Source organism: Elgaria multicarinata, chromosome 15 (genome assembly GCF_023053635.1).
Source record: "Elgaria multicarinata webbii isolate HBS135686 ecotype San Diego chromosome 15, rElgMul1.1.pri, whole genome shotgun sequence".
Taxonomy (NCBI): Eukaryota; Metazoa; Chordata; class Lepidosauria; order Squamata; family Anguidae; genus Elgaria; species Elgaria multicarinata.
This window is the reverse complement of record NC_086185.1, coordinates 16,167,506-16,182,032: the sequence shown is the minus strand read 5'-3', so window position 1 is coordinate 16,182,032 and position 14,527 is coordinate 16,167,506.

Genomic DNA, 14,527 nt, shown 5'->3' with positions numbered 1-14,527 from the left:
GGTGGATATTGAAGATCTCTTGCTCCAGCAGTGACCGTGGCTGTGGGGGATGAAGGGCATGGAGGAGTAGGCTCAAGTTACGCTAAAAGACAGGACTGGTCCAGCGAGGCTGCCGCTGTCACTGGGAGGCAGGCAATGGGATGAAGGGGTGATGCACACAGCTCACCTGGCGCTCTCTGGATCCTTTGGACTTCAACTTCCATCAGCCCCAGCCAGCCTGGCCAATAGACAGGAATCCTGGGAGCTGTAGTCCAAAACATCCAGGTTGAAGAAGGTTGTTCCAGGCACCTCATACAAGATCCCCATCCAAAAGATTCTCAAGTTCATTTCAGCTCACCTGCACTGCTCCCAGATATAATATCTGTTGGGCCTGCAGCACCAGCCTGGCCAATAGTCAGGGATTATGGGAGTCATAGCCTCAAATGTATGGATAGCACTGGGTTGTCTACCCTGAACCAGAAATAGTGTGGTGTAGTGGCTAGAGTGATGGACTGGGATTTGGGAGAGCTGGGTTCTACTCCCTACTTGGCCATGGAAGCTCACTGGGTGACTTTGGGCCAGTCACAAGCTCTCATCCTAACGGACCTCCCAGGGTTGTTCAGAGGATAAAATAGAGAAGAGAGGAAGATCATACCCTGCCTTTCCTCCAAGAAGCCTTGGAAACCTGCATACACGAAAGCTCTCATCCAGCCTCTATCACCTCCACTGAGCCTGAGGGCTTCTGAAAATGAATCAGGCCATTTCTTCCACAAGCCTTTTGGATCATCCAAGAGGGTGAAGAGATAGCTGGGAAGTCCTAATTTTCAGTCTGTGGGCCTTGGGATGTGTGAAGTCTTTGAATGCTCATGATCTGCCTCCAGACTTCTCAAAGGCATCTAGCTGTACATGGTGAGAACATGGTGAGAACTAGATGGGCCTTTGGACTGATTCAGCAGGACCCTTCTTATGTTTTTCATGCTACCAAGACTACACAGGGCATAAAAGATACTTGCACACCTCTATACCATTCTTACTTTCCCCCCAAAAAAGTTCTATAATCTTTTCTGCTCTGACTCTTCTGTCATTTGGAATCAACAAGGCAACCACCATCTTAGAAAGGAAAGCAATGTTCCAAGAACCTGGAGGCAATGTCTAATACTCCAGCCTTTTAAAAACTGACCCTACTGATACTGAGTTCTACCAAATAGCCTCAGACCTCCCGAAGTCTACCTTGCGAGAAACAGAAAGACAAACCAAGGATGTACATCAAAGTCCAACTGATTTCACATGCTCTGTGTTAGGTCTGCCAATCTTCTGAAACAAGCCCACTGCTCAAGACATTAAAGAAAAGAGAAACAAAACCCTGTGGTGTGGATGATTTCTCTCCCTCGCCCCTCCACTCCCCAACTCCTTGTTTACAGAGTTACAATGTCAAAATAGTTGGTAGGGCTCCAGTATCAATGAATATATGCAGAATGTTGCTTGTCCCTGGACAACGAGATGCCTGGAATTAATTCAGAATTTGATACATTGCATTTAAAGATCAGAAATTCATCATCATCAACAACAGCAGCAACACACACACACACACCATAACACCTAGCCTATTTGGACTTTCAGTTTTCATTAATAGATATCTAGTCAAAATAAAACATTATTATTTTGTTTTTGTACCCATATGTGAAAAAAAAAGACAGGGGGGGAAAGGGAAGGGGGATGGAGAAGGCTAGATGGCTCTGTGCGCGTGTGGTTCGACTTGTCGTTCCTAAAACTTACGTTTTGAAAGTTCTTTGAAGCTGTAAATTACAGATCTTCCCTATGAAAAGTTAATGAAGGCGTCGAAAACCAAATAAAATAGGAATGATGACATGAAAGAGGCTCCTTATGGCTTCAATAACAAGATAAACAGTTTAATATTCCACATTCCACATTAAAAATAACAGCTGAGCTCTGCAGAGACAACTTCCCGTACCGGATGGCGGGCTGTTGCTGAATATGTATATGTGTGTGTGTATGTGTTTTCATATTAGGAAAAGAATATTTAAGGCAAATGGTGATACCCCATACATACACATACACAGAGTCTCTTCAAGACATTACCTGCTGTCACACTCGAGATGTCTAGGAAGGAAATGACACCTGCTAAGTTTACAGAATACAAGGAAAGTGTTTAAGAAATACAATAGGCGAGTGCCATTTCCCAACACACTTTGCCAGTCTCCTAAGTGATAGATACGGCCTGGATTGTCAGTCTAGAATTTTAATGAGTAATGTCTGTTTCAGACGGTATTGATTGCCTTCTTTCTTCCTCTTTCTCCAGCTCAGTCGAGAGAGGCAACGAAGGATCAGTATTTCATTAAAGTCAAAGTTGTCCAGTGATATATATTTTATGAAAACCTGTGAGTGAACATGTCCTGTAAAATAACCAATTAATTTAGCTGTGTTAACACTTGGGATGAAACCTTAAAAACTTTCCCCTTTGTTCCAAAAGCTGGATGTGAATGGGGGGGGGAGTGTCCTTTGTAAGCCCTGGTGTCTGTAACCTACACTTTCCTGCTCATCTTTTCTCTTTCTTTTCTTTTCTTTTCTTTTCTCTTTTTTAGTTTCACAGTTTAACCAACAACTTCTCTTTGTGGCACCAGTATACATGCATGCGTCTGTATCAACTATTTGAGAACAAATGAAGGTGCTGCTATCACTTCATTTTCACTGAAAAGAAAAAAGGAAATTATCCACACACAAACTATTCTTCTTCATTCCTTTCCCCAACATTTTCGCCAGTTTTAATTAGCTGTTTTAAATTGACCCTGGGGTCTATGAAATGTACCTCTAAGCAGCCAGTACGGAAGAATCCATTTGACACTCTAATACTTCCCTGGTGTGGTTCAGTTGCATTGGATGAGGCTCTTGTCATATACTATTTTCCCTTTGCCTGCATCTTCCAGGAGTTTAGTATTCATTAGGCTTTAATGCCATGGCGGGTTCTATTCTCAGGTCAGCACTCAGCAGACAGGTAGGTTCATAAACACCATCTTTATATTAGGGAGAATGCACAGAAATAGAACTACCTTGCAGCAAGGCAGAGAAGAACCTTCTCTTCACTCCTATGTGCGTAGAGACAGGACGTACAATATTTTATGTATTTTATACTTATTGTTGTTCCCCACCTCGATAAGGATGGAGAGGCAGGTAAGAAATATTATTATTATTATTAATTATTATTATTATTAGCTGTTAAACCTCAAAAAACCAAGATTATGGCAACCAGCTTGATTGATAACTGGCAAATAGAGGGAGAAAACGTGGAGGCAGTGACAGACTTTGTATTTCTGGGCGCAAAGATTACTGCAGACGCTGACTGCAGCCAGGAAATCAGAAGACGTTTACTTCTTGGGAGGAGAGCAATGACAAATCTTGATAAAATAGTTAAGAGTTGATAGTTATCTTGGCCCTGTGGGGAAGAAGAAAGACCGAGGGGACAGGAGCAGGCTGAGGAAACATCGGGGCCTGCTCCTGTTGGACTCTTCCCCCACCCTCACAGGGCAAACTGCTATCTTGGCCCTGTGGGGAAGAAGAAAGACTGAGGGGACAGGAGCAGGCTGAGGAAACATCGGGGCCTGCTCCAGTTGGACTCTTCCCCCACCCCCACAGGGCAAACTGCTATCTTGGCCCTGTGGGGAAGAAGAAAGACTGAGGGGACAGGAGCAGGCTGAGGAAACATCGGGGCCTGCTCCAGTTGGACTCTTCCCCCACCCTCACAGGGCAAACTGCCATCCTGGCCCTGTGGGGAAGAAGAAAGACTGAGGGGACAGGAGCAGGCCGAGGAAACATCAGGGCCTGCTCCTGTTGGACTCTTCCCCCACCCTCACAGGGCAAACTGCTATCTTGGCCCTGTGGGGAAGAAGAAAGACTGAGGGGACAGGAGCAGGCCAAGGAAACATCAGGGCCTGCTCCTGTTGGACTCTTCCCCCACCCTCACAGGGCAAACTGCCATCTTGGCCCTGTGGGGAAGAAGAAAGACCGAGGGGACAGGAGCGGGCTGAGGAAACATCGGGGCCTGCTCCTGTTGGACTCCCCTCTTTCGGGAGCAGGACAATCCCATCAGCCCTTTCCCCAGTCCACTTAATTTCTCTCTCTCTTTACCTCTTCCCTCCTTGACTCCTTTTCCTTGTGTGTCATGTCTTTATTAGACTGTAAGCCTGAGGGCAGGGACTGTCTTTTTTGCTAAGTGTAAGCCGCTCCGAGAGCCTTTTTTGGCTGAGGAGCGGGGTATAAATATGATAAATAAATAAATAAATAAATAAAGAGCAGAGACACCACACTGACAACAAAGGTCCGCATAGTTAAAGCAATGGTATTCCCCGTAGTAACCTATGGCTGCGAGAGCTGGACCATAAGGAAAGCTGAGCGAAGGACGATAGATGCTTTTGAACTGTGGCGTTGGAGGAAAATTCTGAGAGTGCCTTGGACTGCAAGAAGATCAAACCAGTCCATACTCCAGGAAGTAAAGCCAGACGGCTCACTTGAGGGAATGGTATTAAAGGCAAAACTGAAGAACTTTGACCACATAATGAGAAGACAGGATACCCTGGAGAAGAGGCTGATGCTAGGGAAAGTGGAAGGCAAAAGGAAGAGGGGCCGACCAAGGGCAAGATGGATGGATGACATTCTGGAGGTGACAGACTTGACCTTGGGGGAGCTGGGGGTGGCGACGGCCGACAGAAAGCTCTGGCGTGGGCTGGTCCATGAAGTCACGAAGAGTCGGAAGCGACTGAACGAATAAACAATAACATGGGACGAAACCCCACCAGGCAAGGGACACCCATTACAGCCCCCTTAGAGGTGCATTCTCTGTCAGGACCACCACCAACCCTACACACTTTCACTTAAACATTGCCTGAGCTGTCCCTGTTAGCAAGAACTAAATCACACTGATGCCATTAAAACTAGGCTGTACTACTTGAAGCTGCAAAGCAGGACTCCGATGACTGAATGCTCCTGCACACACAAAAGATCCCACCTTACAGAAAACTAGATTTCAGGAACGAGCTTCCAGCCTAATATTTTCACCAGCACACTAACTTTCGACGTGCATGGAAGTCTGCTTGTTTTTGTGTGGGAGGAAATGTAGGGTGAGATCCAACATCACGTGAGCATACAGCTGCTCATAATACCAGCCTTTCCTCTGCTCTCCTCCCCGCCCCCAGAAAGCATCCCTCAAATCTGTTCCAGAAACTCTCCCAGCCTTTCAGTGTGGATTTGGGGTGACCACAAAGAGGTGCAGGAGGGATGAGGGGTGCCATTCCACCAGCAATTTTTATTCTACTGGTGGGGAGACAGGACTGAATATAACCCTTAGCACCATGGGACTTTGACTTTCCTCCCTCCTTTTGTACCCCAAATCAACTCTTGAGAGACCCCAACCCTGAGAAGATTTGGGGATACACATATGGCTACAAGGAAGCAGTGTCCATTCTGTTGATGGATTGACAGAGACAGATGCACCTGGTAGTAAATATGTGTCACAGCATAGACATCAGTTCACCATTTAAGAGAGAATTAAGCTACTGATTATTATTATTATTATTATTATTATTATTATTATTATTTATTTATTTATATAGCACCATCAGTGTACATGGTGCTGTACAGAGTAAAACAGTAAATAGCAAGACCGAGACCTCCCAGGAAACACAAAGCATCATGGGAAGTGTAGTTGGCCTTCAATTATGATACTAACTGAACTACAGCTTTCACATTTCTCTTGCCCTGTTTCACTTTTTCTGCAATACCATGGTGGGAAGAGACCCTCTCGACAGTACAAGTGTATCTGTTTTCAGTCCCATGGTTACTTCCAAAGAATTCTGGTAACCATAATTGGCTGCAAATTATCTGTTCAGGATCCATAGTGTGGATAGGTAGAGAGAATAGAAACTACTCACCATACGGAGCAGCTGGCAGCTCTTGACAGACACGTATGATGATCCATTTATAGATTATTATTTTCAAATTATAGGAGGGAAATTGACAATTTTAAAAAAGTTGCAAAACAGCTCCAGGGATTGACGAGACAGGATACATTGATGATGGCACAGGCACTAGCCAACCAGTGCTGTCCACAACTGTTTTATTTCCCTATTCACTCAAATGGGAAAATTCAGAAAAGCAGCAGAATGTTTATTCCCCTCTTCCCATCCTGAGTTTATTTATTATTTATTTATTTATTTATTTATTTTATTACACTTATATACCACTCCCATAGCCAGGGCTCTCTGGGCAGTTTACAGAAATTCTAAAATTGAGGTAAAAACAAGTATACAAAATTTAAAACTCTAAAACACAGAACATACACACATAAAGCATTAAAAACTGATTAAAAATGAAACGTGGTAGGATGTGCCGCCATATGCCTGGGCAAAGAGGAAAGTCTTAACCTGGCGCCGGAAAGATAGCAGCGTTGGTGCCAGGCGAGCCTCATCAGGGAGATTATTCCACAGTCTGGGGGCCACCACCGAAAAGGTGGAGTTCATCCCAGGAGGGGAAACTACATTTTTACTGAACAAAGCATTTTCCTTCTTGCAAGATGATTGGGTACAAAACTGAAAATGGTGCAAATTTGCATCGTACTTCATTGCTAGAATGCCGAAGCATCCTGATTCATAGACTAGTGTGCTTTCTTCCCTCTCCTCCATTCACTTTTGATGGTTTTCTTTTGCCAGCTGCATCACAAATCCAAGTTATAAACAAGGGTGGGGGGGGAGTAATGATTTGCAAATTATATTAATTTCATACAGAGCCCTAGTTTTGATAGGATTTAGTGTTTAATGAGTTCCTGAGACATTACTTTTGCTTCAAAGCATCATTGAGTAGTGTATCCTATTATATTCTAACAGTAAGCATGGCACACAGATGCAAAAACAAGAAAAACCTGAAGCTAATTTTAATAATTTTTAATTGAAGAAATGCTTTATTCAATTTGAATATTAAAACTAGAGTGGGATGTGTGGTGTTGTGGGGTTTTTTTCGTTTTTTGTTTTTTATGGAAAACCAAAAACTCTCTCTCTAGCTCAAAAATATTTCAGAGCCTTCTTTGTACAGTGATGACTTGATTAGCTTGATTAAGCTGCAAGTTGAAAGGTAAGAGGAAAATGCAAATAGTCCTTAAACTGATTTCTTTTTTTCCAGGCCAAGTGAAAAAAATATGCAGTAATTATTTTCAATTTTATTTTATTTTGGCCTCTTTCAATTGCATGACTCACATTAATCACAGTTCTTTTCCCTGCACTTTGCTGCCTGGCAGTACAGTTCTGCTTCCCCCCACCCCAGCTTAAAATAGATGGCGCTTTTAGCAGGAACTCGTTGGGAAAGAGGGACGTTGGCATTGTCCAGAGGGTGGGGGAGAGAATGTTTCTGTTTCTAAAAGGCACAGTTTCCCCCTTGACATAGGCCACAGCTAGACCTAAGGTTTATCCTGGGATCATCCAGGGTTCGCCCCTGTCTGAGCACTGGATCCCCTGTGTGTCACCTAGATGAACAGGTTTAACCCCTGGATGATCCAGGGATTAACCTTAGGTCTAGCTATGGCCATATTTTCCCTAACATACACATTTTTGTATGCATCTGTTGATCGGAGAACCGTGTTGCAAAAGCCGATGAAGTGCAAAAAATGAAGGATAATGGTGTTCTCGTTTCACATATTAGTTTGGGAAATGAGAATTAGTTCAGTTTGTATTAACATGCAACCAAACAATAGTTGCCCCCAGTCAACAATAGTCAAAACTTTGCTCCATGTACCCAGTACAGCCTACAGTGATTCATAGTCACTCTCCAAGATCTCTACTAGGGATCTTTAGCAGCGCTTGATGCCTGACAGCTTGTCGGTTGGAGATGGGAGTGAGTGGACAAAGGATCGGCTGCATACAAAGTATACAATCTATCCCCTGAGCCTGGAAGCAAAGGAAAAGAGGGTTTGTAGACACATAGGCCTCATCTACACCAAGCTGGATATTGCACTATGAAAGTGGTATGAAAGTGGTATATAAAAAGCAGGAGCCACACCAAGGAGGATATAGTGGTATGAAAGAGGTATATGTTATGTGTCAAAGGGCCCCCATAGTGGTAAGTGCACTTCAATATTTATTTATTTATTTATTTATTACATTTTTATACCGCCCCATAGCTGAAGCTCTCTGGGCGGTTCACAAAAGTTAAAACCATAATAAAACAACCAACGTGTTAAAAGCACAATTACGAAATACAGTATAAAAAGCACAACCAGGATAAAACCATGCAACAAAATTGATATAAGATTAAAATACAGAGTTAGAACAGTAACATTTAAATTTAAGTTAAAATTAAGTGTTAAAATACTGAGAGAATAAAAAGGTCTTCAACTGGCGACGAAAGGAGGACCTCTCTGGGGAGCTCATTCCACAGCCGGGGTGCCACAGCAGAGAAAGCCCTCCTCCTAGTAGCCACCTGCCTCACTTCCTTTGGCAGGGGCTCATGGAGAAGGGCCCCTGTAGATGATCTTAAGGTCCGGGCAGATACATATGGGAGGAGGCGTTCCTTCAAATAACCTGGCCCCAAACCATTTAGGGCTTTAATGTCAATACCAGCACTTTGAATCGGGACCAGACCTGGACTGGCAGCCAATGAAGTTGTAAAAGGACTGGCATAATGTGATCTCGCCGGCCAGTAGAGTTGGAAGGGGCCTATAAGGCCAGCAAGTCCAACCCCCTGCTAAATGCAGGAATCCACCTTAAAGCATCCCAGACAGATGGCTGTCCAGCTGCCTCTTGAAGGCCTCTGCTGTGAGAGAGCCCACGACCTCCCTAGGTAACTGGTTCCATTGTCATACTGCTCTAATAGCCAGGAAGTTTTTCCTGATGTCCAGCTGGAATCTGGCTTCCTGTAACTTGAGCCCATTTTTCTGTGTCCTGCACTGTAGGATGATAGAGAAAAGATCCTTGCCCTCCTCTGTGTGACAACCTTTCAAATACTTGAACAGTGACTCCATCGAATTTTATGCAAGCCCCCCTACTGTGTACAGAGTAATATCTTTTCAGAGTAAGTTTGTACCTTCCTCTGTTTTTAACAATTTTCACTGTGTGTGTGTTTTCTTTAATGTATTTTATTATTGTGAGCCACCTTGGGAGAGCTTCTGCCCTGAATGGCAGCCAAAAATGTTTTTAATTAATTAATTTAACCATGACCAAATCTAGGGTCATGCAACCAACAGGAGTACTAGGTTTGGATGGCTCCTGTAACATGTTATCTCAATTATCCACTCAACAGCTGAAATAAATAGTATAAGCAGTTCATCTGCAATTAAACTTGCAATACTGACCAGTGAAAACAATGTTGCATTGACATTTGTTTTGTATGTGTTATTTATACCCCACCACTTTTCCTCCAAGGAAATCAAAGCAGCATACGTAATTCCTCTTCTCCATTTTATCTTCACAACAACAACCCTGTGAGGTAGGTTGGGCTGACAGTCTGTGACTGGCCTAAAGTCACCCAGTGAGTTTTCATGGCCGAATGGTGACTAGAACCTGGATCTCCTGACTTCCAGTCCAACACTCTAACCCCTTCACCACACTGGCTGTCCTAATTAGGGATGTTGTGGGCATCCAGTGGGGTCCAATTTGGTGGGCAATCCCACCTAGATCCCCGACCTGGAATGCTTGTATGCATGCTTGTAAAGTGTCATGCGCGCTGCCAGCTTCCCCCTGTGAGCCAGCTGTGAGGCAGCATTTTCTGCAAAAGCTGGGCTCCCAAAAATGCACACAATGGCAGCCATAAATCACTATTTCTGCAAGATTAGAGGGATAAAGTGCCCCTTCCTGCCCTTCCTGTTTGGACTGCTATTTTGCTTGCACAACAACAGACTTTTTGGCTCTGGTGTGTTTTGGCTTGTTCATCATCACTTGACTCCTGGCGGGACCTCGAAGCTTCACACAAACATACACACACACACACACACACACACACACACACACAAACACACACACACACACACAGTTCTAACTGTGTAGCACAACTCCTCTGACAGCTGTCTACAGCTCAACCCTGACACTCCAAGATGTTGATGTACAGGATATAGCTTATATAGGGAAGAAAGCTTTTTAACTAGCCTAGACCCAGGTTACTTAGAGACAGCAACATTTTTTAAAATCAGTGGAAAATGCGGACCAGAAACACCGCTCTCCAAATCCATGGAATGGAGAGAGATAGACTTATGAGATGAGGCAGCTTGCAAAGACCAGCAGAGCAAAATCACAACAACCTGGCCAAACAAGGCAGCCCCTTTTTAAAGTCCCATTTTTCTCCCGGATGGCAAATTTACAGCTTCCAAAATGACTTCAACAGCAATAACTTGGGCATTTCTCATGAGGGAGCCTTCCCTTTGAATAATGGATTGCAAGGGGGTGGACTCACAGGGTCTCTGTTTTAACACAACTTCCTTCCTCAGCAGGGCCCAGATGTAATGGTTCAATGGGCATGACTTCTGAGTAGGGATGGGTTGGGGAAATTAATTTGCTATGCATTTTAATGCAAACTCACCGAATACACATTTCCCAAACCAATATATGAATCAAAGCACAGTTAAACGTTGATATTCACACTTTTCTAAATTTTGCAGTGCTGTTTTCCTATCAAAATATGCATACAAAAATGTATAGATATGGGGAAAGTCCACAAAAATGCACATATGAGTGAAAGATAATGTACAAAAATGCATTCTGTTCCGGAAAATTGTTTGCAGAAATGTGCATATTAGGCAAAGTGTGTATAGAGCACAAAAGCATTTACAAGTTTTCATGCAGACTATTTTTTATTTTTTTATTTTTAGAAAAAGCACAAACTGATAAAGAAATGGGGCAAAAAATGAAAAATAAGTGAAATCAAAATTAATAAATGCATCCATTCCTAATTCCAAGTATGCTATTCTTCTGCTCAAATATGTATGAGTGTTGAAACATTTTGCTTATTGACCACCAAAAGCCATATACCTTTTCCCTGAGCCTAGAAATGCATAGAGCATTCCCTCTTCTTAATGCATAGAGCATTAAGAAGAGGGAGGTGGAAAGATAATTAGCAAGGGTATAATGAGTGCTTTATATAAGATATTGTTGGGAATGGAAAAGCAACATGAACATTATAAAATGACATGGGATCAAGATATGGAAAGACAGTTGAGTAGTCAAGAGTGGGGAAAGATATGGAACCAATGTTTATTAAAGACTATGGCCACAGCTAGACCTAAGGTTTATCCTGGGATCATCCAGGGTTCGCCCCTGCCTGAGCACTGGATCCCCTGTGTGTCACCTAGATGAACAGGTTTGATCCCTGGATGATCCAGGGATTAACCTTAGGTCTAGCTATGGCCTTTGTCAGTAAGAATAAAATAAAACTATTATAAATTGATATGGAGGTGGTATCTAACACCAGTAAGACTACATCAAATGGATAAAAAGTATTCTGTATATTGTTGGAGAGGATGTCAGGAAAAAAGTACATATTTCCATATGTGGTAGACTTGTGAAGCTATTCAGAGGTTTTGGCAAATAGTATTTAAAGAGATAAATGATATAATGGGATGGAAGTTAAAGATAGGGCCAAGGACAGCACTGTTATCAATACATGAAGGGGTTAAATGTACACAAAATAGTAAAGAATTAATAAACAATTTATTAACTGCAGCTAGATTAATAATTGCCAGGAATTGGAAAGAACAAAGGGATTATCAAATAGAAGAATGGTATAAAGAAGTCTGGGATATAGCTATTAATGACAGACTCATGAGTAGTATTAAAGTTAAGAGAGGACTGCTGAAGCGAAATGACTTTGATGAGATTTGGAGACCATTTGTTAAATTTGTATTAGGAAAAGGGAAAGGGAGTAAACCATCACAGGATACACTACAATTTTGGAAAGGAGAAGAAGGGTCCTGGGGGGGGGGGGGGTGCACGAGATATTATTATATTATTTTAATAACTTCTTTTTTTAATTTCATTATTGTGGTATATTGAGTTGATATAGTGTGATTATTGTATGTGTTATAAAATTCAAATGAACATATTATTAAAAAAGAACTGCATAGAGCATATCTCTTCTTTAATAGACTAATAATAATAATAATAATAATAATAATAATAATAATAATAATAATAATAATATTTCTTACCTGCCTCTCCATCCTGATCGAGGCGGGGACCAACAATAAGTATAAAATACATAAAATATTGATTAAAAACATAGTATACGTTGTTAAAACTTCCTAAAAATCATACTAAAAACATACTAAAAGCATACTAAAATTCCACTGGATAGGCCTGCCAGAAGAGATCAGTGTCTATAGCTTTCTTAAATGCTAAAAGACTGGCAAAGTCAAGAATGAAGCAAGAAGTCAGAGCCAACAAGTGACCAAGGATTCAGGAATACAACAAAACCCAGGAAGAATGCATTGCTCAACAAGTGCTCAACTGGAACAGGAAGCCCTTTTACACTCCTTCCTGTCCAGGAGGACCAATGGCCAACTTGGATGGGAGGAGTCAATCCAGGGCCTGAGGGTAATTTATTTGCAGTTCCATGTCTCACCACTCAGGGCAGGGGACTACAGATCCAAGAAGCACCTGAGAGTCAGTCAACTCACTGAAGTCCAGTTTCCAGAAACCTGCTCGGTCCATTCCTAGCTTTTGGGGTTTCACAAAGCATATGAATGTAAGAATGTAAGAGCCATGCTGTATCAGACCAAGGGTCCATCTAATTCAGTATTCTGTTCATACATTGGCCAACCAGTTGCCCATGGGAAATCCGCAAGCAGGACATGAGTATAACAGCATTCTCCCTCCCAAGTTTCCCAGCAACTGGTGTACATAGGTATACTGCCTCTGATACTGGAAGTAGCACAGAGACATCAGGATTTGTAGCCACTGGTAGCCTTCTACTCCAGGAATTTGCCCAATCCCCTTTAAAACCATCCAAATTGGTGGCCACCACTACATCTCGTGGCAGTGAATTCCATATTGCCCACATATTTTCATACCTACCTTTAAAACCTTAAGGACTGGTAACTTAAAACAAAAAGGGAAGAGAGAGAAAGTGGAGATTCTCAAGATATTGGATTCCAAGCCTGATTACAATTGTGCACACACCCTGTGGCTGAGGAATCTCAGAGTGTGCATTGCTTTGTCAACAATTTTCTTTATTGGACTATTCCATCTTTTTTTTAAAAAAAAAAAAAAAACAGAAGAAAACTTTGCAAATTGTATAGATCTCCTTTGCATACACTCCAAGCAACGTTTTAAAAGCTTGTCTATGTACTTCACTGTCTATTTTATTTAGCCAGGTCTTACTGCTCTTCACAAAAAAGAAGCAGCAATCAGAGCAAAGAAGTGTTAACTGAATTACAAATAAGCCATGTGCAAAATTATTCAGGATCAAAATGGCAGAGATTAGGACCATGCTCACTGGCCATTTCCCAACCTCCACACTATTAAGGTGTCATTTGCACAGGAGCTAATGTACCTATTAGGGGTGTGCACGGACCCCCCACTCCGCTTCACTTTAAGATCCGCCATTTTCGGATCGGCCCGCTCCGCCCCGCCCCCACTCCGCCTGTGCCCACTCCGCTCCGCTCTGAGCTCCGGATCCGGATCGGAGCTCCGGTCCCCCCCCCATAGGGGGGGTTACCGGGCCCTGCCACCCTCGCCGCCCATGCGGCGACGGCGGCAGAGCCCGGTAAGGAGGAGGGGGGCCTTACCTGCCTCCGTCCGTGGTCCGTCGCCGTCTTCAATTGAGCCCGTGGTTCCACCAGGAAGTCTGGGCTGCAAGTGCGGCCCAGACTTCCTGCTGGAACCACGGGCTCAATTGGAGACGCTGATGGACCGCGGACAGAGGCAGGTAAGGGAGAGGAGGGCGGGGGGCATTACCGGGCCCTGCTGCCGTCGCCGCATGGGTGACAGCGACAGCGGCAGGGCCCGGTAAACCCCACTTACCTTTCCGGCAGAGCTCCAGATCGAGGTGAAGGATCCGCCTTCACCTCGATCCTCTTTGCCATGCTCCGCCGGCCCCCCAATCCTCTTCGCCTCCGCCTTAAGGGCAGGCGAAGCCCCCCGCTCCGCTACTGCTTCTCCGGTCCGATTAGAAGCGGAGCACATCCCTAGTACCTATGTCCAGCTGCACATAGACTCTCTATGCAGAATCTCTACCCTGGAAAGATGGAGGGTATGGAGTGCATACAGGCTTGGCCTGTTTTCCCTGGGTATGGACCGTGCATAGAGAGCCTATGCATGTTTGGGTATACCTGTATAGGTTCCCCTGCAAATGACACCTTGGAGGTCAAGGGAAGGACTAGTATGTGAAACCTAAAATTCACATTCTCTTTAATTCATTTCCTGCTGGAATCAGTGGTGGCTGGTGGCTCTGATTTTGGAGTTTGGTCAAAACCAGCCCGAACTCTTCTTTAAAAAAGCTGTCCATGGCCTGAACCATAGTCCCAAAAGAGGTTCAGCACCTTGGATAGTTCCATTGAAATCAG